General features: G+C 36.5%; 1 protein-coding gene across 3 annotated transcripts in view; it reads left to right on the forward strand.

Annotated features, from left to right (window-relative positions):
• The window catches only part of LOC126354761 (protein phosphatase PP2A 55 kDa regulatory subunit), a 466,678-nt gene extending 461,293 nt beyond the window's left edge, over positions 1–5,385 (forward strand). For all 3 annotated transcript variants that reach the window (XM_050004649.1, XM_050004651.1, XM_050004650.1), the window contains one exon: positions 971–5,385. The gene's annotated coding sequence lies outside the window, so the exon portion shown is untranslated. The remainder of the gene's footprint in view (positions 1–970) is intronic.
• Positions 5,386–16,711: the final 11,326 nt, after the last annotated feature.

Here is a 16,711-nt window from a genome sequence, read left to right on the forward strand (position 1 = left end):
AGGTCAGAGGAGACTTACCGTACGGTGTGACAAGACTAATTGTTGGAAAGATTATATTTTATCAATAATTGATGGTTTTCGTTGAAATAATAAATGTAATACATAATTTTTCGCTAAAAGAATTTGTATTAAGACTGAAAGACTTATGAACAGAACTGGTGTTCAGTGGTATTGAAATTCATGCTTGAATGATGGAAACAAGCTTGTGTACTTCTTAAAACATTGTTTGAAACTGAATTTAAAATATTGAAATGAAACATGAACTTCAGATATAGAACAAGCCATTTTTTCTTTTGTCTCCCTTTTCTCTTTTCATTGCATTGGATACTTAGAGGTGATACCTTTCTTAATGATGTGGGGCTGTCAACATCATACTCGAATCCGTAGTGGTTTTTTTTTTTAAACCCTCGGAAACCAATTTGTGGGTATCTTCAGAGTGTAGGCAGGTGGACATTTGATTGTTTTAAATGTTTTAGGCAAATTTTGAATTTGATCTTTCTTTAAGAGCAATAAATACTATCAGCGAGCATTCTTTTGAAGGTTATTTTACACTTCATTATTCTGTGATGTATAATAATTTTAACAATTTGCAGTTTTGTTGGCATTTAATTTCTGTGAAACAATATGAAGTATCTTAGTATGCAGTGAGGCATGTTAATTGGTGCAACACTAGGTTTTATGACAGTTATTCCTCTAATTAAAAATCGTAGCTTCATAGTATAGAACAAGCATACTTATTGCCACCATCATTACCTTAAAACAGTTTTTTCCATCAGTAAATCACTTTCCTTTGAAGTGTATGGGATAAATAGTTCAGGTGCTGAGTTAGTCACCTGAGTCATACCCAGGTACATTTGAATGTGAAAGCCGAAGTGCTAAATGGTGTGTGTTTGATTGTCATTTGTGCATGTTGTATTCAAAAGGTAAAATATATTTGAGTAACATAACAATTTAATTAAAATTGTTTCAGCTTTCTGTGAAGTGCTATTGACAGTGGAACTTAATAGCCATAACTGCAACGGAAGAGGAGCAATAATATGGGTGAGAGCCATTGCTACAGTGCAGAGTCCATATGCCCATTTTGAAGCTCATCAGCATCGTTCTTCCACCGCTAGTGTCAAGACACGTCTGTGAAGTACTTTTTTATATAAAAATGTTCAAAATGATAAAAAGGGAGGGCTTGTGAGGGAGTCCAGTGCACAGTTGTCCCCAGTGTCTGTGATGTTGGAAATAATGCAACTGCCTCCACATAAACGTGCTCCAGTATATATCTATGTCTAGCATGCTGGGATTTTTTTTTATTACAGTTTATCAGCAAGGACTACACTATTTTATAGACAGTCCAAATGTAAGAAAAAGCACGCCAGATAGTTTTCCGGCCTGGCAGTATGCGGCTTTATATTGCCTGGTTTCATAAATTTTTTGTTTCTATTTTTGACGTGTATGCTTACATGCTGGAGGCTGTACCGGAATATGTATGCTTGGAAACTGTTTCGAAATACTCAAGAAGTGTGGACTAAAACTATTTTTTCAATAGTGTTTAGCAGTTTGAAGTGTATCTGTTGACTGGAAAATGTTTTTGTGAGAGAGAGACTGCTGCAGATAAACAAGGGTAACAGTGTTGTTACTCCCGATTTTGCTAATCAGATTGTGAAACAGTTTTGGTATAACACTCGTTACTCATATTTGTTAGCATTTTATATTGGAGTATTTTGTGGATTATGGCAATAAGTAAGGGGACATGGCGAGTGAGTGACAGGTTAATTTGATATATTGATTATTTTCATTTTGTTGTGTACAAACACTACCTTTAATATAAAATTTATGAAAAATCTTGTCTCCTTTTTTAAAGATTTGTTAATAAATTGGCGTTCTCTGCTCGTAGGCAATTGAAATTGTAAATGCATGGTCCTGAATAACACTGTAAAATATATGTTGTGTTAATTGAACAATGTTTCAAAGGCATTCTATTCCTTTTATTTATTATTTTTTGTGTTATGTATTACTGATACAGAATGGTGCACAAAATATGTATAGTAAGATGTGAATCTGGTGTGTGCTGTAGATTGTCGTTTTCCTTCTCTGAAGCTTTCAATGTAAGGCACTTCGACAGTTACTCCTTTGTGTATGAAAAAGTAGATATATTTTAATTGTACTCATTTTTTATTTAAAAATTAATTTTAATTTTGGCTCTACCAATACATATAAAGTGGAATATACCATAATATGACTGTTACAGAATGGCTTATTGAAGTCAGTTTCCTTCCATTAAAAGTAGGTGGGATATGAGTGAATACTCCATGTGTCATCTTCCAATGTATCATATTATGATTAAGTTATTCACCATTACTTTATTTATTTATTTCTATATGAGCTGTGATTTTCTGCAGACTGTTGGCTGATATGTTAAGGAAAATGATTCATAACATCTTATATTTCAGTAAGTGAACATAAAATAAAAACACTCAGTGCAGTGGGAGTCATAGTTAATTATTTACTCAGTGCAGTGGGAGTCATAATAGTTAATTATTTATTAGTTATAAATATGGAACATAAAATCTGTGGACATACAATTATCAAAATTAGTTTCTAACAACACCAATATTTCACCAAAATTGGAATAATAAATACATTAGTTTGTTAGAACTACCGTTTCACAAAAGCAGTGCACAGTACGCCATCTTTTCACAGGACCACCAGTTTACTTTAAGAATTTTTTTTCCCAGTAGTTCCTGGTCTAAGTTATTTGTGCATCTAATAGGACCTCACATGTATCTGTAACAGAGGACCACATATGAAATTTTACACCAGCATCACTATTATTGAGTTTCTGAAGCTGTAGCGAACTAGATATTCTAAAACATTGTGCATTACATGTGTTGCAACTTTTCTGTATTTTGCTGTGGGCAATGGACTAAAAGAGAACCGTATCTAGTTTTCAGACAGATGCCTTCATAATTGTGAAAACTATTTGACTCATACTGCATTTTTACAATGTATTACTTTTTGATGTGTATAATATATTTTCAGCTCACTGTGAATGTGAATACAATTGCCTTTCTGGAACCCTGAAATTTTACAAATATCAGATGTCAAAAACTACCTACATCTGGCACTTTGAAATTATTTTTTGCAGAATGTTTTTCTTATATCATTAGTGAAAAAAATTGCATAAATTTTTCAGACGCAGCTGTCACGTAGTACGAAAATTTTTTTGTAGTTTAATATTTTTTAACTATGCCAAAAGATTACTTTCTGATGAAATGTCGTAATCCAATTTCAAACTCCAGCTTGTCTGTAGATACTTCAATAAAACTGGAAGTCCACATTCCAAAGGCGACGTATCACGGTTTTCAGGGGTATTATGGAATGTATTAAACAGTGTCACAGCAGCTTGCCACTAGGGTTTTCACTATTGTCAGAATATGTACTGGAGACTTCATTCACATAAAATTTGGAAAAAAACCAAATAAGTAGTGATACCACTGCAGCTCTCGTCTTGACTGGCAGGACAACTAATATTTTTAAGTGAAAAGCTTTTGTAGACTAGACTAAAAAAATGACAGGAGAAGCTTTTCTGTCAGTGTTATTGTGCATTGTGACTTTCTTGTGTTCATAATTTTAATTGTGATTCTCTGATACACCACAAATCTTATGAAATCTTTTACATCACATTATGATCTGTTGACCCATGCTGTTTAGGTGATTGCTCTTGTACTTCATTTTTCAGTATTTTGATAGTTTGTGTTTTCCAGTTATGTTCACAATAATTCATAGAAATTAAGGAGTAATATTTCCACCTTTTATAGTCAGTTAAATATCTGCTACTTTTTTCTCGTTCTTCTGCTTAATTTCTTTACCTGAACCTGTAGTTAGTATTTGTCTATCTTCCTTAGAGAGAGATTCTGTCACATTAGATTTCAAAAGTAAGCTGCATCAGTAACTTTGCTCACACTAACGAATCACTATAGAAATTTTTCTAGTAGTATGTTGCTACTGACAGACAATAATAATTAAAAACTTACTCCATGCAGGAAGTAATTTCCAGTTTTTTTATGGCCTTGTTGTCTTTAATTATAAATACTGTTTTTCCAGTCAGTGACAAAAGTGTGTGTTCAGGTTCTTGATGTGTCGTGACATATAGCAACATAGTTCGGCATTTCCACCCCATTTTAAGCTTCCTCTTAAACAATGCAGCTGTGTGTAGGCTTCATTAACGAGAAAGTTTGAACTGATCAATAATCATTCATGCATCAATTTAATAGCTAATTTGTGTCATTTGATATTTGTTGACAATTTGATGAACAATTCTGGTTGAATTTGAGACACATCATTTGTTTTACCTTCCTTTACTAACTACTTTGTTTCTCTCCAGCTGTTCTGCAGAATGGCCGTAAAGTATAAGTGAAACTCTGAAACAGTATAAAGAAAGATCTGTTCTGTCCTCATGTAGTCATTCACTCACAAAATGGTTTAGGAAGCTAAATGTTATGTTTGTGTATTAACATTCTTGCATAAAAACTTGGAGTCAAAGCTTTTGCATGAGAGAGGTGTTACTCTTTTGCAAAAAAAGGTGTATGTCATTCAGTTGGTGATCTTTGCCATAATTTTGCTGATTGCTTCCACTTTTGTGCCAATTTCAGTGTGTGCCCTTCACACTGATGGAGATTTTTACTGGATCTTGCTTTCATTTATAGCAAATGTTGAATCAAACACTTCAAAAAATGTTGACACATTGTTTTGTGTACAGATAATAGAGCTCCATATTTTTGAAGTATTTCAATTAGTATGTTGTATGCTTGTATACAAGAACTGTTTAGTGACATTCATGCTTACCTGCATTGTGTTAATGGAGGTATGTGTATAGAAAAAAAAAAATTTAGGACTTTCCTCCTCTGTGTCTGCGTGTGTTCACATATGAAGTTGGCTTTGGGCATTTAGTACTCCTTTGTTTTAGAAGGAGTATTACGAAGTACCTCATGAAGGCAGTTTGCTCAGCATTGTTTTTGTACTATTCAAACATGGCTAATTCTGTGACAGTGAAATGTTTCTTTTCTGGTTTTTCATTGTATATCAAATAATTAGGAAACCTGTATATTTTCTTTTTCACTTCACACTGTAAAACATTTATATTCAACAGAAAGTGTAAAAAAAAAAAAAAACATTCCATTGAGTAAAGTGTTGAATATCTGCAGAATGGTTATATTTTGTTAGTTTTCAGTGTTTACCTGTGGTGGCATATTTGGAAATTGCTGTTGCTCAACACAAGATTCTCAGTTCATATAAGATGAAACATAAGAGATTGTGGCTACAGTTTCTTATCTGTGTATTTGCTGTTGTATTTTGGAGATATATGAGAGTTGTAAAATAAAACATTGCAGTCAATATTTTTTTTGCCATTGCTATAGAGTTAAATAATTCGTAGTAATAATGCTCTCTCTCTCTCTCTCTCTCTCTCTCTCTCTCTCTCTCTCTCTCTCTCTCTCTCTCTCTCTCTCTCTCTCTCTCTCTCTCTCTCCCCCCTCTCTCTCTCTCTCTCTGTGTGTGTGTGTGTGTGTGTGTGTGTGTGTGTGTGTGTGTGTGTGTGTGTCACAGTGCCTCCTCCATATCATTACAACTGGAATATGAAAAATATTTAATAAAATGATGCAGCTACAATTTCTGTAGTGATGAGTATATAATTTTGATTGATGTATTTGCGTCTGTTCAGGCTGTACTTACACTTGGGGAAGTTAGGAACGGTTACAGTATTGATAGTATGACTGTAGTAGTACTGAAGCTACATAGCACATTCTTCGCATACAACAATTTTTTTAAAGTGATACTGCAATCAGGTTAAGTTTCCAATTTGTGCCTTGAGAACTTTACGAAACTAAAACTGCACACTATGATACCGGCTATTTTACTGATGTTACTGGCATTACTCCTGTTTCACTTTCTGTATGCAGATGAAAAGTGCTATTGCAGGAGAATTTGTACTTACAAACTTAAAGTATGTGGAAACTAATTTCCTGGAGCTTGAATGAAATAGGTAAATAGTCATCAGAATCACTTATCTGAATGTGTGTGCCTTTGGGAGATTTTTTAGAATGAAAACTGGCAACAGTAGCATTGTTTTTATTTGTTAGAAGTTCCTATATAATGTGCCTTCGATATTCCTCAAAAATTAAAGAAAAAAGCAAATCTTCCCTCTTTCAAAATCTTTTCTTACTTTAGTGTAGAGGAATATATTTTTTGGAAAATATCAGCACTCCCTCGGCTTTAAGGCAGACTAAAAAAAATAGTGACCACTGCTCATACCAGATATGTTAATGAAAGTACCATTTATTCCACTACGTATATTATTTGTCAGTATTATTTAAATAACATTTCCTTGTGATAGTGGGGTAGTTAGATTGTAATTAATTGCAAAACATGAATGCTTGAGTAGTTGAATACTGCCAGTATGATTAGATTAAAGACTACTTGTGTAAGTACAGATTTATTGAACATTTCTGTGATTCCAAATCATTTGTACGAAAATATTATGTAAAATATTCATTTTCAGCGAAACTGTGACCCCACAATGACAGTACTTCTGGTGCACTGACATAACTTTAGATTATATACTTTCTTACCTGCACACAGATGTTACTTGTATAAAAAACTACTACTTTTACATGCAGCTTAACCTTATTTTCTGAGACCAAAGTATCTTGTTTCTCCTCTCGTTTGTGAAGTGATGTATCTATTCAGATATCCCTTGGACTTCAGGTCTGTCTCGTCTGCCAGGTATTTGTCACCAGTCCAAAATATTATACACCCAGAGAGTAAGTTTTGATATTTTTTTCTGCTGCTGATATTCAAAAGACTTTGTTGTGTAGTAAGTTTATAGGGTAAATGTGTGTGAATTATTTTGCCTGTCTCCTTTTCAGTGATTATATTTATGATAGTACCAAAGAATTTCGGCTGTCTTTCATACTCGTTTTACCATTGTGGTGCAAGGAGTGTCCAATAACTAATGCAGTAGACCTGTCCTTACGTTTTCAGATTGAAAAGAGTTTCATTGCAAGTAACTATCACTAAATGAGATTAAAAACATCAGTGAAACTGTAAAATTTTACTTAAAAAATACATGACTGGTTAATCATGGGTTCTTGAAATGCAGGAGACCATGTCCCTTCGGTATAATTCTCTTGTTGTGTTTTGTGAAGCAGTTAGTTAATTTGAAAGCCAAAGATATCGCATATGCTGTCTACTTCAGCAGTTATTTTTATTCCTGCATTCTAGTGAATCGCAGGCTGTGAGAATGAGCAAGTTAGATTCCGAATACCAGTTTCTGTTACCCTTTTTTTTGTGGCCCATTATTGTTGCTGAATATGGAAAGGGACTACAGTAAATACCATTATTTTTGGATAAAACATTTCAGCAAAGGCCTGTCATTATTATAGTGTGTAAATAGGCTACATCAGTAACTGGTCATACTTCTGTGACTTTAGTAAACCTCATTTCAAGATTTAATACCATAGTGCCACTAGTATCTTTGTTACATATTCCATTTTATCTGATTTGCTTTGTGATATTTTGTGGCAGTCTTCTGATAAGCTTTAACATTAGGTTACTGATTATACCCATGATAAAAATTTAAGTTAAAAATTTGCATTGTTTCTGAGAAGCAGCAGAGGATGACATTTGCAATAATATCAATGCAGCCATCCACTTAACAGTATTGTTATGATCAAAGACTTTGTTGTTGCGATTATACAATATTAAGGAAAGTGTATGTGTAATGTTAACTAATGGAGGATAGTGCATAATAAAAATTGTTACAGTGCAACAGAAATGTATTAGCAATTTATTGAGTGAGGCCCATAAACATGTTAAGCAGTATTATAATGTTAATGTACTGTAACGACATGGCATAAATAAAATGCTGGTCATGTAATAGTGTGTGTAAACAATAGAAAATGAAACTTCTTGGCAGATTAAAATTATGTGTTGGTCTAGCAAGCAGTTGCAATATGTCAGGAAGTAAAAAAGTACACTTTTCATTGCAAAGTGAATGATTCATTCCAATAACAAATGAATTGACTGTATTGTACCATGTATCGTACAGCACTGAGATTTGAATATATTGTATACATAATCCGGACTAAATTTACAGGAGTCTCTATTTACTGCACTTCAAGTGTCATTATGCATTTAGCCTATAGTATTTTATTTTGTTGCTAAACATCACGTGAAACTCACTTGTCGTTTAATGTAATCTGGTTTTCCACTGTCCAAAACAACATAATCTTACCGCAACTAGAAGCCATTTTCAGAAGCAGAGGATAGAACAGATAAGCTGACATTACTGCTGGATAATACACATTAGTTCTAAATTTTAAACTGATTTCCCATTGAAGAACTGTATTAACATTATATTGTAAATGGGCTGATAAAAAAATTTACTCGCCGAGCAGTGGCAGGGAACACATACACAAAAGGGGTTTAACGTTTACAAGCTTTCGGAGCCTGTGGCTGCTTCTGGTGGAAGAGTTGAAGGGGAAGAGAGGCATGAAGAAAAAGGACTGCAGAAGTTTCGGGAAAGGTTACAGTTCAGAAAAGTCACCCAGAATCCTGGATTGGGGAGGCTTACCAGATGGGCTGAGAGGACAGTCTCCACTGACCTGGGGTTCTACGTGACTTTTCTAAACTGTACCCTTTTCCCTAAACCTCTTCAGTCCTTTACCTTCACCTGTCTTCCTCCCCCTTCAACCCTGCTGCCAGGAAAAGGAGCCACAGGCTCTGAAAGCTTGTAAAAGTCTGTGTGTGTGTGTGTGTGTGTGTGTGTGTGTGTGTGTGTGTGTGTGTGTGTGTGTGTGTGTGTTTCCCCTGCCACCGCTTGGTGAACAGATTTTTTTTATCTGTCCATTTACATTATACTATCAATAATTATTTTCACTGTATTAACATAGGTACACTACTGTGATGCACCCCATGTGTACCTGATGATAAGTTAGAAATCTAGAAATGCGTTGTACAAACAGTGTGTTATTAGTTATGGTACACAATCTATTTTATTTTTCTATGACATCGCTTTTGTACATCATCTTTGGGAGCCATTTAAGAAAAAAATGGCAGTGTGTACTGTTAGAGGTGGCATGAAGGAAATTCCAGAACTTGTTAATTTAGAGGGAATAGTACCCTGGACATTTCCAAAAGGGTCTAACAAGTTCAAATGCAACAACAGATGCCACTAAGTTGTATTTTGCAGCCAATGAAATTGGGAAAATGGTCTCTTTGAGTTTTAAGTAAACAAGTTCTTTTGTCCACGCATTGCTTCAGTATTTGCTACAAACTGTTTCTTGCTAAAGTTTTTAATGGTGAAGTAGAGCTCAATAATGAGAATTGCTTGTTCTTACAAATGAAGTTCAATGAACAAGATGGGGCAAACCTCTTGCATTCATATTTTTGGAAATGTAATATGGAAATATTTTGAACCTGGAAAAGTTAAGCAGTATAGCACTCAACAGTTTTGTAAAATAGTGAAACATGTGTTCAGTACTTACACTGTTTGTGTAGTCTGACTTGTTTGTTTGCATTGGCAATTAATGTAATTTTTTAAAACCATTAAAAATTGTACACATTTTGAATGTTTTCCCTTATTCCTTTCCCAGATGTTGAGTTCTAAATCTTATTATGTCAGTCATTACATCTATTAATCGTAGAGAGACAGGCAAGTTTTTGTTGCAGTAGAGCAAGGATAGATATTTATGAGGTAAATAGATGATATATGAATTTGTTGTTGCAGCTTTTAGCATTGGATTATAGAGTAGGTTTGTTTGTTGCAGTATTTGAAGTTTGAGTGCAGAATCTGTGCAAAAACTTGAAAAACTGTTGTTATAAAATGAATATAAATAGGAATGCTGTGTTACCTTGTAATTGTTATAAAAATATGACATAAAATGTAGTTGTTCAAAGAATGTTCTCATTAAAGGTTAATGGGGGGAGAAGAGCAAAAAGATATATTAACCGTTAACCGGAATCGTGCGTCATTTTGGACCTACCAACAATAACTGTCAAACAATGGAAACGTGGACTTTCTGTTTTGTGTGCCAGTGAAATCTCAGTACATTGTGAGGTGCACCAGGGGCCGGGAGCTCACTGCTTGAAATTTACTGGAAGCGGAGGTAAGTGCCATCGATGGGTCCAATTTGACCCACGATTCCAGATAGGGGATTTTTGAAGTCTGTATACCGATTTATTTTGTGGTGTTTCAGGCACTTTATTGCCACAATGCAATGGGGCCTTACTGAAAAAGAAACTGTGAACTATTATTAGACGAAAATTATTCAGACACAGAATCTTTAAGTGATTTTCAACCTTGCGATGAAGAGAACATAAGTGACGATGAAAATACAAATTTCTTCTGATTCAAGTAATTCATCATCTGATGATTCAATAGAGAGAGATAGCTGGCTATCAAGTACTACATATTTTTGTGGCAAAAATTGATACAAGTGGCCTACTCGTCCACCAGTTAGGTCCAGAGTCAGGAGCCCCATCATCATCATCTCACCTGCCTGGTCTCATTGTACAGCTCGTGAAAAACGGAACATGTCACCAATTGAATCATGGCAGTTGCTGATATCAGGTGAAATGATAGCAATTATTTACACTCACACTAATCAGAAAATAACAGAATATTCAGAAAAATATAAAACTAATGCTACTTGCACTAACCATGTGAGTATTATGGAAATGAAAGCCTTTTTTGGGTTGTTGCTATTATCAGGTGTATTCAAATCTGCCAATGAAGATATAGAAAGTTTATGGGCAACTGATGGAACTGGTCGAGATATATTCAGAATAATGATGTCGGTAAAGTGATTTGTGTCCCTGGTATCTGCTTTGAAATTTGATGATGCGAATTCTAGGGAAGAAAGAACAACTGATGATTGTGCTGGTCTCATCTCAGAAATATTTGGAAATTTCATTCAGAACTGTTAGTAAAACTAAAGCTGTTCAGACTATTTGACAGTTGATGAAATGCTATGCTCTTTTAGAGGGAAATGTTTTTTCGGGGTTTATATGAAATTGAAGTCTGGTAAATATGGCATCAAGATACGTGCGTTTGCGACGCTAAAACACACTATTTATACAATGCTTTTATCTATAAGGGCAAAGCAATCACCAATAAAACAAGCCAACTTTCAGTTCCAACACTGAATGTACTGCAGCTTGCAGAACCTTTATTTGGAACAAACAGAAATGCAACTGCTGATAACTGATTCTCTTCTGTGCAGTTGGTTGACAAACTGATTGAAAATGGTTTGACCTATGTTGGAATGATGCGTAAAAATTTTTAGCCAGTAAATGACGGGTAGTAGGATCTACGTCATGTGGTTTTGTGTAGGATAACACATTGGCATCTTATGCCCCAAAAAAGAATCGAAGTGTAGTGGTAATCTCGTCAATGCTCTATGACAATTCAGTCAATGAAAATCGTGGAAAACCTGAGAGACTTGAATTTTACAACAGAACAAAAGGTGTTGTTGATACATTCGATCAGAAATGCGCTAATTATTCAGTCTGTAGAAGAACTCAACAATGGCCATGTGTCATTGTTTTCAGCAATATTGAATATTGCGAGTGCAAATGGATTTGTATTATGGAAGACATCAAATAGTGAAAAAAATGTGAAACGTAATCATTACATAAAAGAAATTGGACTGAATTTGATAAGGATATTTATTACAGAAAGGAAGACGGAGTATTCTTTATTTTCAGTAGATTTGAAGAGTAGAATTGATAATTGTCTAGGGGCAGCTGATGAACCACAAAATGACATACGACTAGAAAATGCACATAGCAGTCAAAGTGGCTCACGAAAAAGAGAAAGATGTTATTTATGTGGTCCTAAAACTAACAGCAAACAATCACAAAAATGTGACGTGTCTTAAATTCATCTGTAAACGAAATGCAGAAAAAAAGTGTTGTGTACCAAGTGCCATTCTTAGTTCAGGTACTGATATAGATAACATTTGGACACTTCTATGTTTTGTTGTCATTATTTTTGTTTCTGACTGATGGCATAAATAATCCCTATTTATGTTAAGTGGAAGTTATGAGAAACCCCATGCTATATCTAGGTTGTTTAATCTAAGCCTTTTTTGTAATCATGTAGCATTCCAAAGTAAGGTACTAAAATTCTTGTAAAATATGAGACGTAGGACTTAAGATTAAAAAAAAAACCACTATGAAAAAGCTTTGCTCAATAAAAGTCGATTTACGTTTGAAACAAAACGTATTTTAATACAATTGTTACATATTGAAATATGAATTATATCTTTTATGGGGATTATGTTGAATTTTTATTCAAGGATCCATTTGGACACGCGATTCCAGTTATGTTTGTCAAAATATCGATTCTGGTTAACGGTTAATAGAGACTAAATGAAATTTGGCATTTCTCTAAACTGTGTTAATATGATGAAATTGGAGTCTCGGGAGAATTTGAGCAGGTGCCTTATATGCAGGGTGGACAGTCAGCCACATTTAAGGACCATTCACACTGGCTGGCATGTCAGAGCACTCCACAGTACATTTTCGATGGTGGCATTCACACTCATGGCACTGTCAAAGTTTCTCAGGAGTAAAGTTTTGACAGCTGATACATCAGTTTTTCTCATGACATTCAAGCTTATTTTGTTGCGAGACACAGCTATGCTTATATATATATATATATATATATATATATATATATATATATATATATATATATATATCCCACTGAGAGAACCACAGGCACATAGACACAGGCAACAGAGCATGCACAATGTCGGCACTAGTACAGTGTATATCCACCTTTCGCAGCAATGCAGGCTGCTATTCTCCCATGGAGACGATCAGAGATGCTGGATGTAGTCCTGTGGAACGGCTTGCCATGCCATTTCCACCTGGCGGCTCAGTTGGACCAGCGTTCATGCTGGACGTGCAGACCGCGTGAGACGACGCTTCATCCAGTCCCAAACATGCTCAATGGGGGACAGATCCGGAGATCTTGCTGGCCAGGGTAGTTGACTTAAACCTTCTAGAGCACGTCGGGTGGCACGGGATACATGCGGACGTGCATTGTCCTGTTGGAACAGTAAGTTCCCTTTTTGGTCTAGGAATGGTAGAACGATGGGTTCGATGACGGTTTGGATGTACCGTGCACTATTCAGTGTCCCCTCGACGATCACCAGAGGTGTACGGCCAGTGTAGGAGATCGCTCCCCACACCATGATGCCGGGTGTTGGCCCTGTGTGCCTCGGTCGTATGCAGTCCTGATTGTGGCGCTCACCTGCACGGTGCCAAACACGCATACGACCATCATTGGCACCAAGGCAGAAGTGACTCTCATCGCTGAAGACGACACGTCTCCATTCGTCCCTCCATTCACACCTGTCGCGACACCACTGGAGGCGGGCTGCACGATGTTGGGGCGTGAGAGGAAGACGGCCTAACGGTGTGCGGGACTGTAGCCCAGCTTCATGGAGACGGTTGCGAATGGTCCTCGCCGATACCCCAGGAGCAACAGTGTCCCTAATTTGCTGGGAAGTGGCGGTGCGGTCCCCTATGGCACTGCGTAGGATCCTACGGTCTTGGCGTGCATCCGTGCGTCGCTGCGGTCCGGTCCCAGGTCCACGGGCACGTGCACCTTCCGCCGACCACTGGCGACAACATCGATGTACTGTGGAGACCTCACACCCCACGTGTTGAGCAATTCGGCAGTACGTCCACCCGGCCTCCCGCATGCCCACTATACGCCCTCGCTCAAAGTCCGTCAACTGAACGTACGGTTCACGTCCACGCTGTTGCGGCATGCTACCAGTGTTAAAGACTGCGATGGAGCTCCGTATGCCACGGCAAACTGGCTGACACTGACGGCGGCGGTGCACAAATGCTGTGCAGCTAGCGCCATTCGACGGCCAACACCGCGGTTCCTGGTGTGTCCGCTGTGCCGTGCGTGTGATCATTGCTTGTACAGCCCTCTCGCAGTGTCCGGAGCAAGTATGGTGGGTCTGACACACCGGTGTCAATGTGTTCTTTTTTCCATTTCCAGGAGTAAAATCTGTGTGTGTTATTCCATGTGTTCGTTCTTTATTATTTTCGCTTGGTCATCTTTTGATCTTTTGTTGCAGATTGAAAATAGGTAAGGACAGCCAAGCGAGCTGAGATGCCAAGACTTTACTTGATTTGATGTTACATGACGGCCAGTGTGAATTGACCTTAGCCACCTTCGTTTTGGCATCACCTTTCTCAGTTTGTCATGTTTTCAACCTTTTTGCTCTTTTAGGAAGAAAATATATTACTTTCGTTTCAAAGTTACGCATTCATGTCTGTTAGTTTATCTTCTTGGAATGCTCCAATGATGAAAGTAGATAAAATGTAACCTGTTAGACTTTTGAAATTTTAGATTGTTCCTTTGTGGTTTTTAGTGTTTTTTATATTTGCCGATTGTTATCAGTGTGAAGTAACCCTTTCTTGAAAGTACTGATATTTTTGTTACAGTTTCTAAATTTGTTGTAGTAACAAAACTGCTGCTGTGATACTCTGTTCATTTTTTAAAGTAAACTTTTTGAGATGGGAAAATGCAAATCAAATTTCATAGTGACTGGCTTTAAGAGACAGGTAGTTTGAAAAGTAAACTCCATCACTATCAATATCACTGATACCAGTGAGTGCCTAAAAACCATCAGTAAAAGCAAAATGTCATTTGTACGTTCATGTGCAGAACTATTTGGTAAGTTCACACAATATTTTCAAAGTGGAAAAACCTCTTGTTTTGTTAATTTTGAGATAAAATATTTTCAGGCAGTTTGTAACCACTAACTTTCGAGAAAACGTATGTTTAACTTCGACATTAAATGTGGACCACATCAGTTACATTTAGATCATTCATATCAGACACAACCTTAAACTTTAGTGTGTACCAATGATAGTTCCATCGTCACTGAACTGATATCGGATAGTGAAATCTGTGATTTGCAATTAGTTTATGGATTTGTCAAATGATATTTGAAACATTTTTACAATGTTCCCTGATAAGCGTTCCTGAACATTTTTCATTTTCGTCCAAGTAAATGACATACCTGGTGGACTGTACTGTTTTCATGGAGACATACGTTGGCAGAGGCATCTTACATGAATTGAGTTTCGATGAAACTACCAAAGTGAAGAATAGAAAAAGAATTACAACAAACTATTACTTTTAAGCCAGAGATGCATGAAAATGAGTCACCTAAGAACTTTCCTCACTGGCAAAGTGGATGGTGAAACATTGCATCAGAATTTATGTTAAACACTTTCTGAAGCCAACTTGTTACTAAGTAAGTGCCTTATGGTGGGATCAAAGAGATCTAATGTCAGGCTTTAGGTCGTGATGTCCTGGAGATACATAGGAACTTGCAACATTTATGCAATGTAAAGGCCTTGGAGCATTTGGGTGAAGTGTCCAAATTTCTGGTTAATATTTACCATTATTTTGGTGGTTAGCCTGTTTGCTGGGATGAATTTGAAGTGGTTCATCCAAGTTTACCATACTACATCACAAGTTTTTGAAGCATTCAAACCTCCAACCTACAGGATTTTGGTACACTAGGTTGGTATTCTCAGTATTACTTTATTAACCTCTAAAAAGAATTCTGGTACTGTTAAATTCAAATCCTATGATACCAGTGAGCGCCTAAAAACCTTCAGTAAAAGCAGAATGTCATTTGTATGTTCATGTGCAGAACTATTTGGTAAGTTCACACAACATTTTCAAAGTGGAAAAACCTCTGATTCACAGATTGCATGTAGAAATAAAAAATATGCTTCAAATCTTTTTGGCTTTTGTTTTGAAGATTTCTCCATTGGAAAGAATTGAATCTATTTCTGAACTTCTTTGTAATGAATGCCTTGTTGTTGTTGTTGTTGTCTTCAGTCCTGAGACTGGTTTGATGCAGCTCTCCATGCTACTCTATCCTGTGCAAGCTGCTTCATCTCCCAGTACCTACTGCAACCTACATCCTTCTGAATCTGCTTAGTGTACTCATCTCTCGGTCTCCCTCTACGATTTTTACCCTCCACGCTGCCCTCCAATGCTAAATTTGTGATCCCTTGATGCCTCAAAACATTTCCTACCAACCGGTCCCTTCTTCTAGTCAAGTTGTGCCACAAACTTCTCTTCTCCCCAATCGTATTCAATACCTCCTCATTAGTTACGTGATCTATCCACCTTATCTTAGGTATTCTTCTGTAGCACCACATTTCGAAAGCTTCTATTCTCTTCTTGTCCAAACTAGTTATCGTCCATGTTTCACTTCCATACATGGCTACACTCCAAACAAATACTTTCAGAAACGACTTCCTGATACCTAAATCTATATTCGATGTTAACAAATTTCTCTTCTTCAGAAACGCTTTCCTTGCCATTGCCAGTCTACATTTTATATCCTCTCTACTTCAACCATCATCAGTTATTTTACTTCCTAAATAGCAAAACTCCTTTACTACTTTAAGTGTCTCATTTCCTAATCTAATTCCCTCAGCATCACCCGATTTAATTTGACTACATTCCATTATCCTCGTTTTGCTTTTGTTAATGTTCATCTTATATCCTCCTTTCAAGACACTGTCCATTCCGTTCAACTGCTCTTCCAAGTCCTTTGCCGTCTCTGACAGAATTACAATGTCATCGGCGAACCTCAAAGTTTTTACT

This window comes from Schistocerca gregaria, chromosome 3 (genome assembly GCF_023897955.1).
Source record: "Schistocerca gregaria isolate iqSchGreg1 chromosome 3, iqSchGreg1.2, whole genome shotgun sequence".
Taxonomy (NCBI): Eukaryota; Metazoa; Arthropoda; class Insecta; order Orthoptera; family Acrididae; genus Schistocerca; species Schistocerca gregaria.